Below are 16510 nucleotides of genomic sequence, written 5' to 3' on the forward strand. Positions count from 1 at the left end.
CCCTTTAAATTTTGTCATGCTCAATATAAACATCAGCCCTGCAGCATCAGCATCTTCTAAGAGGTTGTTAGAAATGTAAATTTCAGGTCCCACCCCAGACCTACTGAATCGGAGTCTGTACTTTAAAAATGGCGGGGCGCAGTGGCTCACGCCTGTAATCCTAGTACTTTGGGAGGCCAAGGCGGGCAGATGGCCTGAGCTCAGGAGTTCGAGACAAGCCTGGGCAACAGGGTGAAACCCCGTCCCTACTAAAATACAGAAGAAATTAGCCGGGCGTGGCAGCGTGAGCCTGTAGTCCCAGCTACTTGGGAGGCTGAGGCAGGATAATTGCTTGAACCCAGGAGACGGAGGTTGCAGTGAGCAGAGATTGCGCCACTGCACTCCAGCCTGGGCGACAGGATGAGACTCCATCTCTACGAAACAAACAAAAAAAAGGTACCTACATAATTCCTATGCACATTACAATCTCAGAAATGCTATGTTAAAACATTAGAATTCCATGTTCTCCAGACTGTCAAGATGTATCTTGAAATAACAGATTCACTTACAGTCAATGGCTTAAAATAATACAGATGCATTATCTTACTATACTGGAGGTCAGAAGTCTAAAATATGCCTCAGTGGTCTAAAATCAACATGTCGGTGGGGTTACATTCCTCCTCGAAACTCTTGAGAATTATTTTCTTGCCTTTTCCAGATCGTGGAGGCTGCTGCTATGACTTGGCTCATGGCTCTCGCCTATCCGCAAACCTGGCAGTGCAGCATCTTCAAATCTGTCTCTCTGATTCTGACCCTCTTGCTTCTCTCTCACTTGTAATGACCCTTGTCATCACTAGATCATCCAGAATACTCTCACATGTCAAAGTAGGGTGATTAGCAACCTTAATTTCATTTGCAACCTTATTTCCCCTTTGTCATGTAAGGTAACACACTTATAGATTCTGAGGAGTAAGGAGTGGGCATCATTGGGGTGCCATTATTCTGCCTGCCACAAATAGGATCTGTGACTTAACAAATGTAGGTAATGTTGATTAGACCTAATTAAGATTGTGTCTTTTTCGCAGTGCTTCTCAAAATGTTTAATATATTAAAGCTGTATTATGAAACATCAACAGTGATATGTACCGTGGGATGTTCCCCAAATGTGTTAGATTGCAGTACCCTTTTATTAAGATCTCCCAGAAGACAGGAACTCATTTGAAAAATGTGGACCAGAGGAATTTACATTTATCCTTTCCATTCTATCCAAGGATTAACCAACAGTGGAGCCCTCGGCTTCGAGATTTAGGACTAAGTTTTTATCACTGGGCCTAATAGTAAGTAACTTTAATTTAGGCAGATGAGATTACTCTTCTATTTCAGTTCTGCTTGGTTTATTGGGAAACCTATTTTCACATCTTGAGTCTACCGCTTGCTAGTGACATGACCTCGATTTTAATCTCTCTAACATTAGTTTCGAAGTTCTGAGTTGTAGGGAATGGTGAAGACCACGGGTCTAGAGTCAGACAGTCTAGGTTAGAATGCTGGCACTGGACACTTCCTAGCTGTGTGACTCAGAGAGAAAGGTATTTAACCTCCTTGTGCTTGGGTTTTCTCATCCTTAAAATGAAGGCAAGAGTAGTTTCAACCTTGTAAACACTTTTGTGAGTTTAAGTTAGATAATGCGTATAAAGTAGCTGATGCAAAGCCTGGCATGCTAATTGCTCATTAAAGGTTTTGATTGAGGTTGCTGTTATTATTATTATTATTAAAAATAACTGCAAGTACCAAAGTTCCGTTCAGACACACAAATAGTATAAAAAGATAAGACCTCTCATGGGAATGTTGATTTAATGGATATGAAAGACTGCTTTTGAAATAGACACTAAACAATTGAAAGAATTATAAGTTAAGATTTTCCGTTCAATGTAAACGAAGGAGAAAGATTTGGAGGGCGTTTTGATTGGATAAAGAAGAGTTGAATTTAAAGACTTTGGAGGCATTATATAGCACAAAAATACTTTTATCAAGAATATCATTTCAGAGGAATCACTACACAATTATTTCCTACTTGAGCTAAATCATTGAAAAATTCTTTGAAGTTCTACACATGGACTTTACGGGCAGTTAAAAAATTCACAAAGAAGAATTATTGACATACATAAAACACTTAAGCAGGCATTTAAAAAGAAAATAAATGGGGTTTCTGGCCCGACATTTTATTTTAAAATTCTAATAAATCCAATTTCATTTGAAAGCTGATTCAAACAACATATATGTCAAACCAATTCAGAAGATTAGGTGTTTTAATTAAAAGTGCTGTCTATAACTTTGCAACGTGACAGTTCAAATATAACTGGAACAGCAGTGTCAATATCTTTACTGAGAGAGGAAAACATCATCAAGAATCTTAATTTGTCTCAATTGCAGCCTAATAACTCAATTAAATTGTGATAGAAAAATAAGCTTTGAAGGAAATTGAGAGAAACACTCTAATTTTTCAGATTTAATTAGCTAAGTAGAAATCACAATACTCATAATCACAGATACATGCGTAGTTACAAATGCTGATTACCAAAGTACCAGAGTGTTTGGCTTCAGGAGTTAGGGGTGTGTGGGGTGTGCATGCTCACTCGTGTGTGTGTGTGTGTGTGTGTGTGTGTATACATGAGCTCTCTTGGATCTGCACACTAGTACAGACAATCAATACTAACAATCAAGATAAATAGATCAATTCAAAATGTCAACAGAATATCACATAATGAATAGGATGAAATATGTCATCTGCTATGAATGGAGAGATCTATTAATAGTTTGGGAAATTTAGATAGGATGAATTATAAATTTATCTTGCCTCTTTATCGCAATGTAGATTTAATCAACATTCAGTAGAGCACTGGGTAAGAAACCTAAGGCTAAATTTTCATTCTCTGACTCGGGTTTACTCCAAGCCATGGCTGTTGTTATATTTTGTTTATCATGAGGGAGTTAAATATTTTTATTTTATTATTAAAACTAGTTTTGAAATTAGGCTTAATTTATCTACTGCTTGGTCTTGGGCAAATCATTTTTCACTTTCCTATGTTCATTTATATAACAAAACTATTGTTTACTTAGGGGCATACTATGAACTAAAGTCATTTTATATCACCTCCCCCCTCTATATTACAAAAGTATTTTCAATAATAATCATGAAATGAAACATTTCGGAGTTCTCTGAGTTCACTTCCCTATAAAATATAATGCTTATTAAAGGATACCCAATAAAAATGATGCTAATTTGAAGCTTATGCATATATTACTAAAACTTAATAGTTACTGCAGCAGTTATTTAGAACTTATATTAGAAATGAGCAAACTTTGACCAGCAGGTTACATTTGTCCAGCTGCTTATCATTGTAAATTTTATTTTTTTGAAATGACCATTTGCTTCTGTGTTGTCAAGGGCAGTTGGCAGATTTGGGCTACAAAAGAGTTCAGTAGCTGTGAAAGAGCCCATAGCCTGCAAAGTCGCAAATATTCACTACCTGCCACTTTACAGAAAAAGTTTGCTGACTCCTAACTTAGACCAACAAAAGATTTTTAGAAGAATAGTATTTTTTCCCTGATGTTGTTTAGAATTATTATTATATGATTAAGATAAAAGGCAGATGGCTTTTAGTTGTTTCTTTTTAAAACCCCCTACAGACAGTGCACCGTTTATTGCCTGATCATTCTAACCACCTCCATCCCAGTGTGTCTCCAATCAAACCTGTGTTGTGATTGTGTGTTTTATTGAATGAAGATCATACATGACAATCAAATAGGGCCTAATACATAGTAAACCTCCCAAAGTTATTAGTGTGCCTACTCTTTTGAGAGCACAGAATGATAAATTATAAGGGGTGGTTGTCCAAAAAAGTACAGGTAATAGAGGAACTCCAGACTGGGGATAAAATGTTGTATGTTACAGTGTACATATACTCTCAACATCCATAGAAACTCTTCTATTCCTTGAGGGCCAGGCCAGAATGTGTGCGTTCTAGGATGCCTCTACCTACCAAATAGTTTTTTGCCCTCTTGGTTGCACTGTGATGCCAATTGTCTATTGGTAAGTAACCTCTAACCTTGATCTGAGAGGAAAAGAAGGTTCTTGGTTCTTTATGCCTTTCCACTGTTCTACTTATCATATTTATTTATGAATTTTTTCCTTCTAATTTATCTCTTAATTTCTGAAGCCCAACGTGATTTTAGTGTGAGTGGATAGAGTTTTTGGAACTTAAGTTCATGGGGCATCATTAGCAGATAATGTGGGTTGAGTCCACACACCACATATGAATATAGCAAATCACTTTAAATCTGGATGATTATGTGCATTCCTTTGATTTCTTTAACTCACAGCATTGTCAAATAGGTAGCAACCCGGCTATGATCCTAGTCTCTAATTAAGATATTTGAATGAGAAGAAACCTGTACTTTCCCCTCATGGGAAGGAAATTTGCCAGAGCTAGCTTAATGCTCAAAACTCATAATCATAAAGGTGATTGCTTAGTGTAACCTAAATTAAAACCCATATTCATTGTTACAAGATTACATGTTTTTCTTAATATTTTGCATTAAACATTTAACATACAGTTTTGAGCAATTACATTTCAAAATGTAATTTGGTATTTGTCGGGCCAGTTGGTAAACCTGAGCTTCATGTAATTTTTGACTTGTTATACTCTGGAGAGAAATTATATGATATCCACAAATATTCACCTCTCACATTCTTTTCTTGTGGGTATTGCTCTGATGCTAATGTGAAATGCTGTTTCTCAGGAGCAAATGATTTGCGGATTCAGCTACTTCAAAAGCATTGGTTTTATTTTTATGCATAGAACATAGCCTTCTCATTAATTTTTATTTCATTTACTAAATTTCAATAACCCTTTGAATATGTAATGACAGAGGTGAAAATAATGTCTTATCCTCTCTTATTCTTTCTTTTTGAATTTTTCTGTGACCCCAAACATAAGGCCTTAAAAACTGGTCATGTTTTATTCAATCACTTGTGTCTCTTTCTAGAATTTAAGGATCTCTGCATTCATGTCTCTTCCTCTCTTCTTTCAAGACTGTTGCAAATGGTTGATCAAATTTATATTGAGGTCATTAAAGGTATGATTTTATTTATTCCTCTTTTGAGTACACTCTGTTTTGGAGAATGAAAAATCTTTCATGTCTATTATCAAAACACAATATCATTGAATATGCCACAAAAGACAAATATATTTGCAAATCCTGTGGCAAAAATAATGTTACATTGGCTTAAAATGAACAGTTAGCATCATCTTAGATAGGACTTTGGCTTTATCAGGCACAGTTTGGGGTAAATTACTTGGGCGATGGCTGGAGCTGAATCTGTTTCGTGATTCCTGGGCAGAAAAATTGCTCCCCTTCCACCCCCAAAAACTGGCATGGTTGATCCCATAGATAGAGATAAAGAAAGCTATTTTCAGAATAATTCTGCCAGTAAGCTCACATCTATTTTGCAAATAAGTATACTAACGTCATCTGGAGATATTTACTGCAGAAAAATCTTTCAAACTCTCAGGTGTGATCTAAGAACCTAAGTATTGAATTCTTAAGCTTGGTAGCCCCTTTTGTGACTTGACTTCTGTTGGAATTCTCTAAAGAAAACAGAAAGAGGATGAGCAAGACTTCAAGAGAAGGCCAGTAAATTGGAAGCTGGAGAAATCTGCTTCAAATGTCTTGTTTTATCTCATACACTTAGAAAACTCAATGAACTCTTTGCCCTCTATTGTTAACAACTCAATCGATCTTCTGGGACTTGGGAAGCATTTACCCAAAGTCATCTGCTTTGATCCCAGAGATGAAGAATGTGATGTTAACTAGCATCTTTGTTTACCTGTTGTACTTAAGAAGCGTAGCTGATAAAAGTCTTAAATATTTCACTCCTGAGTAAGAAGGGGAATAATTTTCTCTGGACTTTCTGAAAAATGATGAGAGTGACACTTTTTTTAAGCCACTAAAAGCTGGATTTATTTGTTTCCACTTATTTGCGTTGGGACATACATACCGATAAATAGCAAGGTTTCCTTAACAATGATAAATCTCAAATTTAAAAAAAAATTGCTCTAATTGATAGGTGTACTCTTCCAAGTCTTAAGAGAGGTAATAGTTTGCTGCGGGACTAATGTATCTTAGCAGAGACACTAAAGGTAAGAGGAAAAAGAGCTGCAGATAAAGATGCTGAAAAATAGCACAATTCTTAAAGCTCAATTTATCATTTAGCATGCAGAGGTCCCTAATTCAATGAAGACTAATCAGGTTTTATAACTCTAATTTTGATATCTAATGTGGCAAGCTGTTATCCAAATTGATATTATAATCATATGACAGTAATGTTTTCTTTATATTTATTTACAAAGTTAAATTCTGTGTATTTAAACATTACATTTACCATACGTAACAAGACTAGAGATCTGAATATATGTTATGCCCATTCCTACTGACAGGATGAAGACTCAAACCTTCTCCTTTAAGGATATACAAAGGAAGATGTATTTGTTTCACTGGATGAGTTGGGGTAAAATATCTGGCACTAATTCACCAAATGAAAAGATGCTATTACAAAGGAGTTAAATTTTTTTTTACCATTTAGATGTCTTTGATAGCCTAGAATACCACACTGGAGTTACAAGCTTTCCATTTATTCTGTTTTATTGACTCATTGATAGGAATGTGATGCAGGAAAGAGCGAGGGGTAGGAAGTGAAGGAAATCATATCAGAATTTATAAGAACTGGTAGGAACCTAGCTCTAGATGAGGGTCATGTTTCTCAATTTTTGCCCTGGTCCTGCATTTGGCTCTGTAGCATTGGACAAATCTGTGTTCCAAGCTCCAGTCTTCTCATCTGTAAAGTGGACCCATACCCCCACTTCTGTCTATCTCTGGTATTACGTGGCAGTGTTCAAATAAGAATGGAGGCATTAAAAATGCTTTGGAACCAATAAAAGCAGTTATTATTGGGGAGAGATGTGACTTTAGTGAAAGAAGCAATGAAGAATGACACAAGTATTTACTAAATTATTAATGGAAAGTAGTAGTATATAGATGATTTTTAAAACTACTGTGGTATAGTACTGTAAGAAATGTACACACCAATTACTAGATAATTCACAAAGGTCTGATAATATCCTGAGAACCACTGTCTTAGAAGTGTAATGAAATAGTGTATATATATGCCTGCTCTAAAATCCCACTGATTTGAAGTTTTCTGGATGGATCCCACATGGACATGTTATCCTATCCATCCTCTAATTTTCATGACTTAAAATGAATGATAAAAATGCCTGCTTTTTTCCCCATATACATCCAGGTAAGACTGAAGAAATGAGAACCGTCACTTGTAAATACTTGCCATGTTTTAACCTCATGAAATGACCTCCTTTTTATTGTCCAAGGATGCACAGTGGGACATTCTTACAGAGAATCTGCTTGGAGACCAGTGACAATTGATTCTGACTGCCAAGCCTGTTCAAATCACAGGGAAAACCAGTGACTGTAAAATTCAACCAATTTTTAGTTCTTGTTCAGGGAAAGGAACAGCTTGCTTTGCAAAGACTTCTTGAATTAGAGCACAAACTTGAGTAACCAGCTCATGACCTGCCAAGATACCAGCTGTTGAAAAGAACGTGATGTTTCTTATTGGGATTTTGTTTGTCATCTAAGCTTAGATCATTCGCAGAGGTCATTATAGTCTTGAAAGGGAATTAAAAAGAAAAGTAAACTGGTTCAACCATTGTGGAAAACAGTGTGGCGATTCCTCAAGAATCTAGAACTAGAAATACCATTTGACCCAGCCATCCCATTACTGGGTATATACCCAAAGGATTATAAATCATGCTGCTATAAAGACACATGCACACATATGTTTATTGCGGCACTATTCACAACAATAAAGACTTGGAACCAACCCAAATGTCCATCAATGATAGACTGGATTTAGAAAATGTGGCACATATACACCATGGAATATTATGCAGCCGTCAAAAAGAATGAGTTCATGTCCTTTGTAGGGACATGGATGAAACTGGAAACCATCATTCTCAGCAAACTGTCACAGGGACAAAAAAACAAACACCACATGTTCTCACTTATAGGTGGGAATTGAACAATGAGAACACATGGACACAGGAAGGGGAACATCACACACCATGGCCTGTTGTGGGGTGGGGGGAGGGGAGAGGGATAGCATTAGGAGAAATACCTAATGTAAATGATGAGTTAATGGGTGCAGCACACCAACATGGCACATGTATACATATGTAACAAACCTGCACGTTGTGCACATGTACCTTAGAACTTAAAGTATAATAAAAAATAAAATAAAAACAAAAATTAAAAAAGTTATCTTATTAGTATTTTATATTTATTTCTATATCCCCCTCACAGCAACTAAAAGAATGCCTGAAATATGAAAGTTGCTTAATAAATATTTTTTAAATGAATACATGAATCTAAAAACGGCAAAGAAAGTAACTCACAAAGTATCAACACAAAGTAAAGGAGTATGACATCAGAAATCAATCAAACTTAAGTGCAGCCTCAGCTCTGATGCAGAGTTGCTCAATCATTTCCCCTTTCTGGAACGATTTCACCATCTGTAAAATGGAAGGGTTGTTCTAAGTATTCTTTTAGTTCCTAGATTTTAAGGTTAAGTCAGCTAGCATGCATATGGCTTTGTCCAAGATTGCTTTAAACCTCAACATGTCCCAAAGTATAATGCAAATATTTCTCAGGCAAAATATTGCCTGAGATAAAGTGATAAAATTCCTGAATACATTTTATAGAGACTTGCTGTTTAACATTTCTTGGCTGAAAGATATGGTGGATTCACATCTCATTAGCATGTGCAGATAGCACATGCATTCTGCTCAGAATGAGAGGTGTGGTCCTCACTGGCAGGGGACAGAGAATTTTTTATCTAAGCATTCAGTTTCCTGTGGTTTGTCTCAGGAAGTCTTGTGTACTTCCACCCCAACCCCAGCAGCATAACCTCTGCTATTTATTACGCTTTACTGCAGCCATGCTTATCTCTCCATGTTCCCCAAAATGCTCTCTACATTCTGGCTGCTGAACACTTTTGGGGGTGTTCATCTGTCCTTGCTTCCTACCTTCTTTCTTTCCTCTCTCTCCCTTGGCAATCTAGAAAGGGGTATGGATGTGTCAAAGATCACACAGAGAGCTAGAGGCTAAGAAAGATCAAGAACCCTGTATCTCAACTCTCAGTGCCTCTGTCACCAAAATCTTTGTCCACCCCTCCCCACCCCCAGGTGCTGTTCCAATTTCTTTGTGGCCATTTACACTGTTCCACTCTGTCTCCCTCTCTCACCTAACAATCTTGTCCACAAATTCATGCAGGTGCCAGCCACAGCCTTTTCCCAGCATCCTCACTGCAGCAGTGATTCCTTGGGACTCTTTAGCTTTGTAATTTTCTTGACTTTTTTTTTTTTAATATTCAGGAATTTTCTCGTCCTTCTATACTGAGCTTGGAATGTTTTGAGGCAAAGATCATTTAGGACAATGTTCAGTTGCAAATAAGAGAAAACTGACTGCCGCGAGCTGACACGAAAAGGTGTTTCATTTTCTCCCGTATCAGAAAGTAGGTGGGTGCTAACAGTATTTATTCTGCTCAGTGATGCATGACATCAGGGACTCTGGTTCTCTCTCTTTTTCTGGTTTACCAGTTTTAAGGAGTCGGTCATCCTTTTGCTGTGGCCTAGTGGTGCCAAGAGGACAGTAATAGTGCAGACATCACAGTACAGACAGGGTTAGGGGAAAAGTCATGCCAGCTCTCTCTCTCTCTCTCTCTCTCAATCCCTCCGTCTGTCTATTTTTACCAAGGGAGTAAAACTTTTCCCAGAACTGACTCCAGGGGATTTCTGCCTGTTTTGTGTGTCACGTGATTATTTGTACTCGAAAAGAGGCTGGGAGATTGGGAAACACACTTGACCCCTTTTGACTGTGATCAGTGGTGAGTGGTTGTATGGGACTGGATACCTCACCACCCTAAAACTGGAAATCTATCAGCAAAGATGGGAGAGGAAATGGAGGTGATATGGTTTGGCTGTGTCCCCACCCAAATCTCCTCTTGAATTGTAGCTCCCATAATTCCCACATGTTGTGGGAGGGGCCCAGTGGGAGATAATTGAATCATGGGGGCAGTTCCCCAATACTGTTCTCATGGTGGTGAATAAGTCTCAGGAGATCTGATGGTTTTTAAAGGGAAACCCATTTCGCTTGGTTCTCATTTTTACTCTTGTGTGCTGCCATGTAATGTGTGCTTTCTGCCTTCTGCCATGATCGTGAGGCCTCCCCAGCCATGTGGAACTGTGAGTTCATTAAAGCTCTTTTTCTTTATAAATTACCCAATCTTGGGTATGTTTTCGTCAGCAGCATGAAAACACACTAATACAGGAGGGTTGGACAGTCTTATTCACAATGACCTTGACCTTTTAAAGTTGACCCCTCTCTTCCCTCCATTAAGTATCCTTCCTTTCACAGACATTTAATATCTCATTTGAAATTGAATTTCTTTTATAAAACCTTTGATGATTCCTCTAACAAGACGTGTTGTATGTACCTTTATCTCCTTTTATAATATGTATCCTCTTCTCCTCTTAATCTGTGGAGTATGTGAGGACAGATAACTATCTTGTCATTTAGCTTAAAGTATTGAAAGATGAAAACCTCAGTACTACTCTGCCATTCAATTTGTGATTTGGGGTGAGTTATTTAACTTCAGAATGCCTCTGTTTTTCTCCTGACTCATGAGGTGCTATAATCATTGAATGTGTTAATAGATAAGCAGTACTTAGAATAGCATCAGCATGTAGACAGAACTCATGAGACCCAGTCCTTCAACTATGATGAATATTATCTCTGTGAAACTCTTTGGATCTCAGTTTCTCCATGTGTAATGGAGAATTGGATATAGGTATTCTAAGGCTTCTTCTACTGCTTACATATATTATTTCTTTTTTAAAAAAAAACAAACAAACCATTGAGGCTGGACGCGGTGGCTCACGCCTGTAATCCCAGCACTTTTGGGAGGCTGAGGTGGGCGGATCACCTGAAGTCAGGAGTTCTAGACCAGCCTGGCCAACATAGTGAAACCCCATCTCTACTAAAAATACAAAACTTAGCCGGGCGTGGTGGTGTGTGCCTGTAATCCCAGTTGCTCGGGGGGCCAAGGCAGGAGAATTGCTTGAACCCAGGAGGCAGAGGTTGCAGTGAGATGAGATTGCACCATCGCACTGCAGCCTGGCGGACAAGAGTGAGACTTGGTCTCAAAAAAAAAAAAAAAAATTGAGCTTTTCTTATAATAGTCTCAATAAATATTTGCTAAATAAAATTGGCATATCTAAATAATAGAATCATCAATAGAGCTGTATTGTGTATCAGCTCTCTCGGGATTGAGTTTCAGGCTTTAAATTGTTTTCTGTTGTTTCTGCTTATTAGATTAAAAATAATTCATAATCATTTGGGAGATAAAAGTATTTTATTGGAAAGCATCTGTGGTGTGATTCCTGAGATTCTTCTTGTTGCTAAAGATTGCTAGCTACCATGCGCAGACAGAAAACTGACCAGTTTTCAGCTCTAAATCAAGAAGCAGATTGATTTCTGGGACTCTGAAATTCTTTTCGTTACTTCAGTGGCTTGTATGTATCTCTCTTGTATGTATCACTCTCTCAAGCCTTTGACAGCGGACATTCTCAGTGAAAGCTGAGGTGCTATGAATGGAGTTGTCCTATCTGTCATGGCTCTTCAATTGCCACATTTACGATGAGACTTTCCAGTTCTCCCTACTTGTTCGCTCCCCACAGAAGTGTGAATTAATTTGGCAATTGCAATACCAACTGGCAGCACCAAACTCTGATTAGATTTTCCGTGTGTCAGAGGGAGAGTGTGGTGTGCTGAATTATCACCATTACTGAGAAATAAACTAACTGATATTCAAATACCAGGTATGTGTGTGTCTGTGTGCCATGAACAATTCCATTTTTTGCTGGTAGGTACATGGGACCATCATTATTGTCTCACAGTGACACACTTGGTATGGCTTGAATGTTTATGTTGAAGTCATCTACTTACAATATAAGTGCAATTTTAAACCTGCCACATTCTTTTATGGATCTGAGACAAATAAGGGATGGATTGTCTTTCCAGCAGGTACAATTCAAGCCTTCGAAGAACTGATGATCAAAACAGCATGTTTATTTCTCTTTCTCTGTTTTCCAATTTTCTTTCCTTTTTACGTTTTAGCTTTATGAACAGGTTTATCCCCATTACCACGCTGATAGCCAATCTCTGTCTTCTGTTGAGTTGTTTAATTTTGCTCACCTGCGGGCAATTCCCCGTAAGAAGGGATGAGCGTCTCAATTCTGCAGTCATGAAACTCCACATATCCGTTCCCCTAGTGTACACCGGGTGAGCCCTCAATCCATGTTTGCAGACTGCCCCTCCACTAGACATGTTGCCAAATGGAGTTTGCTCCAATTTGCTTAATCACTCAGCTGTAATTGAGTCCTGATGAGAAGCTGGGTTTCCATCCAAAATTATACCCCTTCTGTTGCTGAGAAGATGGTAAAGTAGCCATTTCTTCTCCCCAGGAGTCCCAGGACAGTTTGCAGATGGTTTCATCCCTCTAGCCTCCATAATGCTTTCCAGACTTGGAGGAATCATGGCATTGAGGCTGTAGTCGCCATTGCCCAGGGATATGTCTGTTGCTGGCTCTCTGTACCATTGTGAGCTTTATAACAAAGCACAATAATTTACCCTTTCCTTCCTTTTCTCTATGCCACCTTCCTAAGAGCTCCCTAAAAAAAAAAAAAATGTTTGGCTAGAATATCATTGAACAAATTCTACTTCTACCTGAGTAGGCTACAACCAATATGGAGACACCCAGGTGAATATGCCTCAAAATCTGACCACCTGCAGCAGTTTCACCTAGAGCAGCGTGGGCCCTAAGCTAGCAGCATCAGCATCACCTGGGAACCTGTTCCAATTACAAATTCACAGGCTTTACGCAAACTGACTGAGTGAGAATCTCCAGAAGTGGGGATCAGAAATGTGCTTCACAGGCTCTTCTGTAAGTGAATTCAGATCTTTTTCTGTTTGATAGTTTGTGTGTTTATTGCTGAGTTTAAGAGTTATTTATATATACTGGATACATTGTTTTATCAAACATATACTTTTAACCAAGTGTCTGGCTTGTGCTTTCATTTTCTCAATGCTGTCTTTCACAGAACAAACGGTTTGAATTTTCATAAAATCCAATTTATCGCGTTTTTCTTTATAGATTGTGCTTTGGATATTATATTCAAAAACTCATTGCCAAACCCAAGGTCATATTGATTTTCCCTTTGTTTTATTCTAAAAGTTTTCTAGCTTTATATTTTACACTTGGGTGTATTATCTATTTAGAGTTAATTTCTATATAAGATATAAGGCAAGATTTATTATTTCTGCATAAGAAAATCCAATTATTTTGGCATCGTTTGTTGAAAAGACTATTTTTTTCCTTTGAGTTCCTTCGCATGTTAGCCAACAATCAGTTGACTATATTTGTGTTGGTATACTTCTGAGCCTCTATTTTCTTCCCTTGATTCAACTGTCTATACTTTTTACCAACATTACACTGCTTAATTCCTGTAGCTTGAAAGTAAGTCTTAAACTTAAGTGGTGTGAATATCTAATTTTCTTACTTTTCAGAATTGTTTTGACTATTTCCTTTACCTTTCCATATAAATGTTAAGTTAGATGTTGAGGTCTATAAAAATAAAATAAAATAAAATGTTTACTGAGAGTTTGCTCTAGATAGCATTGAATCTATAGATAGATTTGGGAAGAATTTACTTACACGTTTAAAAATGTATTTTAGCCATGTTTTATAGTTTTCAGCACACAGACCTTGTACATATTTTGTTGCCTAAGCAGGACTGGTTTTTCGGTGATACTATTAAATGGCGTTGTGTTTCAATGTAAAATTCAGTAGTTCCTTCCTATGACCAACTATTGTTTATTGCGTTCATATCCTGCAACCTTGTTTAAGGCACTTATTCTTGGAGATTTTTTGATAGCTTTTTTTTGGGGGGGGGATTTCTCTGTCATATGTAAATAGAACTGATTTTACTTTTCCCTTTGAAACATGTATATAGTTTGTTTCTTTTCCCCTCCTCATTTTGGCAAGGGTTTATTTACAGTATTGAACAGGATAGGGCAACCTTGCCTTGTGGTCTCTTACTATTAAATGTGATGCTAGCTGTAGGATTTTTATAGATGCCTATTATTAGGCTAAAGAAATTCTCTTCTAATTCTAGTTTACAGAGTTTAGTATTGTTATCATAAATATATATATTATATATATATAGAATTTTGTTAAGTACTTTCTCTGCATGTATTAAGGTGCTCATGGTTTTTCTTTTTTAGTCTGACAATATGTAAATAATAATGATTGATTTTTCAAATAATAAATTAGCCTTTTGTTCTTTGAATAAAACCCACTCAATCTTAATGTATTATTCAGATTACTATGCATTCAGTTTTGGTACTTTGTATTTTTCAAGAAATTCTTTCATATCATTTACATAGCTGAACTTATTAATGTAGAGTTATTACTAATATCCTCATATTATATTTCGATATCCATGAGATCATCAGGTTTACCCTTCTTTCATTCCTAAATAGGGTCATTTGTTAGTTCTCCCTTTTTGTCTCAGTCTACATTTCATATATATCAATTTTATTTATATTTTCAAAAACAGCTTTTTTAAAAAAAAAAAAAGCTGGGATCTTGCTATGTTGCCCTGACTGGTCTCCAACTCCTGGGCTTAAGTGACTCTCCCTCCTCAGTCTCTTGAGTAATGGATCTGTAGGTTTTCACAATCATGCTCTGCTAAACATGCAGCTTTTGATTTCATTGTTTTTCTGTATTATATTTGTTTTCAAACTCATTGATTTTTGCTTTACCTTTTATTATGTGCTTTCTGCTTTTTTTTTGGTATTTACTCAGTTATTTTCTCTTAAAGTGAATGTTTAGGTTGCTGATTTTAGATGTTTCTTCTTTTTGAATATAAACATATAATGCTATGTTTCCATCTAAACACTGCTTTAGCTGTAACTTACAAATATTGATATATTGTACTTTCATTTATATTTAGCTCAAAATATTTTAAAATTTACCTTGACACTTCTCTTTGATGCATGGGTTATTTGGTAGTGTGTTGTTTAATTTCCAAGTGTTTGGAGATATTTTTATCTTTCTGTCATTGATTTCTACTTTGATTCTGTTATACTGAGAAAATACTTTACATTATTTCTATGCTTTAAAAATGTTATTTGTATGGCTCAAAATATGGTCTATCTTAATAAATATTGCATTTGTGCTTGAAAAGAATAAATGCGTTTCTGTTGTGTGGGTTGTCAATTAGGTCAAGATGACTGATAGTTTTGTTGGGTGTTTATATTTTAAAGAAGGACCACAGGTGATTTCATGCATGCTGAAAGTTGAGAGCCACTTAGAGTGAGCTAACACTAATGGGGATTCCAGTGTAATGAAGGCTTAATTTTGTATGTGATTTTATATTTGTCTATGTTTGTGGAAGTCTAGAAGCTTCCACCCAGTTGTCCATGTTCTAGGTGTGGGCTTGTTGATTACAAATATCTCCTAAACACATTACACATTAGAGTAAGGTTTTTTACCTGTCTCTGCCCCTGGGTCTTGTGCCCCTTGGACGGCCATTAGGACTTTTCTACAAATATTTCCTCTACCCTTTTCATCGATGCTGGCTTTTAAGTGTGTTTCATAAAATGCTAGATCCAGGAGCAGCTGCTAAGCAAGAAGCAGGGAAGTAAGATGTATACACATTGGTTAGTAAACTGATGCATGTTTCTCCATCTTGAAATTCATAATGCCAATTAATATCATACTGGCTCTGACAAGTTTGGAGTTAACATATCTCTATTCCTTCCTTTCCCTAACATAAAATGAGCAATACTAAATACTTTATAAGATTTTTGAGAAGACTAAATGAGATAACATCTGTAAAACACTTAATGATGGCTTGGGCACATAGTATGTTGTCAATAAGTGTTTGTTGCTATGATTTAGTATAGTTGATGTTCTTGGTTTTAGTTTTATTACACTTATTCCACTGGAATTGATCTTTAAAAATAGAGATGGGTATAAAGGGAAAAAAATTCTGGGAATGCAAACGCCACAAAAGTAACAGAGATACACAGAGCTTTACCTGTTCAAGTTTCTTTATTGTGGTTTACTTTTTGTAGTGTTATTAAGGGGTATTGCATTCATTTTAAAAACCTTCTTCAACCCAGCCACTTTTTCTTCCTACCTAAACCTGCCTCCTCTGAAGTAATATCATTGGTATTGCTGGGAATAATTAGATATTTGTAAGTGCACTATAAAGAGAATGTCGTGTAATACCATGGAAAGTGCATTAGGTATGAATAACATCTCAGGACTCAG

General features: G+C 36.8%; 1 protein-coding gene across 8 annotated transcripts in view; it reads left to right on the plus strand.

Annotated features, from left to right (window-relative positions):
- Positions 1 to 16510, plus strand: part of GRM7 (glutamate metabotropic receptor 7) — an 880478-nt gene that overhangs the window by 421273 nt on the left and 442695 nt on the right. The gene's annotated exons all lie outside the window — the stretch shown is intronic.

The sequence above is a fragment of the Pan paniscus genome, chromosome 2, assembly GCF_029289425.2.
Source record: "Pan paniscus chromosome 2, NHGRI_mPanPan1-v2.0_pri, whole genome shotgun sequence".
Taxonomy (NCBI): Eukaryota; Metazoa; Chordata; class Mammalia; order Primates; family Hominidae; genus Pan; species Pan paniscus.